The sequence below is a fragment of the Entelurus aequoreus genome, linkage group LG08, assembly GCF_033978785.1.
Source record: "Entelurus aequoreus isolate RoL-2023_Sb linkage group LG08, RoL_Eaeq_v1.1, whole genome shotgun sequence".
In the NCBI taxonomy this organism is placed as follows: domain Eukaryota; kingdom Metazoa; phylum Chordata; class Actinopteri; order Syngnathiformes; family Syngnathidae; genus Entelurus; species Entelurus aequoreus.
Window position 1 is genome coordinate 80,612,508 of NC_084738.1, and position 3,254 is coordinate 80,615,761.

At 36.7% G+C, this 3,254-nt stretch overlaps 1 pseudogene; it reads right to left on the reverse strand.

The window, feature by feature from the left end:
- Positions 1-1,738: 1,738 nt before the first annotated feature.
- The window catches only part of LOC133656335 (membrane-associated phosphatidylinositol transfer protein 2-like), a 98,630-nt pseudogene continuing 97,114 nt past the window's right edge, over positions 1,739-3,254 (reverse strand).

Here is a 3,254-nt window from a genome sequence, read left to right on the forward strand (position 1 = left end):
GAACATATGTTTTTCTTTTTTAATGCATTCTAAATCGTCAATAAACACTAGCAAATGTCAGCTAACAATGGAGCCAATGGGAGTCGCTCTATTCCGCCTATAAAGCACGCTACAAAACATCCATCAACGTTTTATATACACACTGTGTGTGTGTGTATATATATATATATATATATATATATATATATATATTATATATATATATATATATATATATATATATATATATATATGTAATGTGGTAACATTCATAATAACATGTCATATTTATGTATTTTGCTCATTTTTAGCATACGTTTGCTTTTTCCGTCAACACCACTAGTGATGGCAGACTTCATGAGAGACAACAAAGACTACTTTGGGACAAATGATCCAGAAACGTATATTTTTGATCCTGAATATTAGGAGGGTGGTCTACAAACAGATGAGAGCTTTAGTGAAACACTAAGCATCATGTAGCAGTATTGCTAAGTGCTAAACCATATCTACAAACTACGGACATAATAAAACAATCACTTACTGTACAAAGTCTGCTCTCACTGGGATAAAGACTGATGGGATGTTCATGAGGAAGAAGTCATCATAATCCTCACAAAGGGTTAAAAAAAATATATAAAAAATTAAAAAGTGCCGCAAAGGAACGTATTTTCGTGGCTTTCTCGCCATCTCCGGGTCTAAGTTGGATGCCAAAGTTAACCATCTTGTCGGTTTACATCCACAACCTTTTACTAACCAGGTGAGAGGCATGATTTATCGTCTGGAATTAACTTTCACCAGCTCAGAGGCGACGCAGCAGCTCAATGTTGATATAGCAGCATAAGCTAGTTAGCTCATTGTGGCCACAGCGCCGCTAAAAATAGATTGTCTGCGTTAGCGCTTACAATAATATCGCTAACACTTAGCTAATGGTCAGCTCGCAAGATGCACATGGAGTATTGTTGTTGTTTTTAGAGGGCTTTAAGGGCGGAATAGTGTACTCCTGTTAGCTGGCATTGTTAGCCAACTCGTACTTGCCATACATTACAACTTAAAAAAAGAAAAACATTTGTGTTCTTTAGGGATGTCCGATAATGGCTTTTTGCCGATATCCGATATTCCGATATTGTCCAACTCTATAATTACTGATACCGATATCAACCGATACCGATACATACAGTCGTGGAATTAACACATTATTATGCCTAATTTGGACAACCAGGTATGGTGAAGATAAGGTCCTTTTTTAAAAAATAAATAAAATAAAATAAGATCAATAAATTAAAAACATTTTCTTGAATAAAAAAAGAAAGAAAAACAATATAAAAACAGTTACATAGAAACTAGTAATTAATGAAAATGAGTAAAATTAACTGTTAGATAGATAAATAGTACTTTATTGATTCCTTCAAGAAAATTAAAATTAAAATGTTAAAGGTTAGTACTATTAGCGGAGCAGCACGCACAATCATGTGTGCTTACGGACTGTATCCCTTGCAGAATGTATTGATATATATTGATATATAATGTAGGAACCAGAATATTAATAACAGAAAGAAACAACCCTTTTGTGTGAATGAGTGTGAATGGGGGAGGGAGGTTTTTTGGGTTGGTGCACTAATTGTAAGTGTACCTTGTGTTTTTTATGTTGATTTAATTTATTTAAAAAAAAATAATAAAAAAAACGATGCCGATAAAAAAAAAAAAACGATACCGATCATTTCCGATATTACATTTTAAAGCATTTATCGGACATCCCTAGTGTTCTTGTCTTACAAAGTGGTTGAGAATGATAGGCAACATTACCAAAAAAAAGAGCACGTCCCCTTTAAGAGCTACGTCACAGAACCAATTAAGCTCGTAAGTTCAGGTATTATTCTGGACCATTTTAACCGAATGATGGCGAAATGTCGAGTTTTCTTTCCCACCACCTTCACACAGGAAGTCACCAAACAACTAATGGAGAGTAAAACGTACAAATGGACGGTATGGTATTCGATATTTTTAAGGAATAACACACAAAAAAAGGTACGCCGCAGAGGGCGGATACCAATCGTCCGATAGCCAATAGGAGCCAAGAATACGTTTGACTGACAGCTCCACTGATGACAATTTAAGCGTTTAGTTCAGCGATTCATAATTACCAAATAAATGCTTTAATTTATGGGGTTTTTTAAATGTGAAAGCTAGTTTCCACCAAGCCAAAGCCATGAAAATACATAAATAAAAGTGTACCTTTAACAAGTAGTAGCAGTGTCAAGTCATCCGTTGCCATTGGAACTTCCACCGTCCACGAACTTGCCTTTGATCCGACTTTATATCACTCATTTCGGCCCAGTTGTCCACAAGCGGTTCGTCAAAGTGTTTAGCATTAAAAACAAAACGAGAAATGGAGGAGTAACATTTTGGACCGGAGCACATCGCCAAGCGAACGGCGGGGTTTGTTATCGTCGCCTCGGCGATGGACATGTTGGAGGATATTCGCCGGTCCAGTTCTCGCGAGACTCTCGTTTGACGGGTCAAAGGTAAACAAAAAACCGGGAAAATGGCTTCCTTATTATCGACGTAAAAATGTCGACTTTGAACATTTTATGCGATGGAGTGTTGACTTCTTGAAAGCCCATTTTAATTTGAATATCCTCACGACGAATAACAAACTTATGGTGTATGAATATATCATTGGACCGGCGTCATATGATATATTCATACACCATAAATTTGTTATGACGTCATATTAAGCCGGTTTAAGCCAAGTGACTGCCACAGATATTATTTCTCAATTGTTTGTAAATGTTGCAATTTATAAATAAAGGTTTATAAAATAAATTTTAAAAAAACATAAACGTTAGTCGGTTAAAGCTAACGCTAGTTTCACTCGGGAACATTTAAAGGCCTACTGAAAGCCACTACTACCGACCACGCAGTCTGATAGTTTATATATCAATGATGAAATCTTAACATTGCAACACATGCCAATACGGCCGGGTTAGATTAGTAAAGTGCAATTTTAAATTTCCCGCGAAATATCCTGCTGAAAACGTCTCGGTATGATGACGTTTGCGCGTGACGTCACGGATTGTAGCGGACATTTTGGGACACCGTTGTGGCCAGCTATTAAGTCGTCTGTTTTCATCGCAAAATTCCACAGTATTCTGGACATCTGTGTTGGTGAATCTTTTGCAATTTGTTTAATGAACAATGGAGACAGCAAAGAAGAAAGCTGTAGGTGGGAAGCGGTGTATTAGCGGCCGGCTGCAGCAACACAAACACGTAGCGGC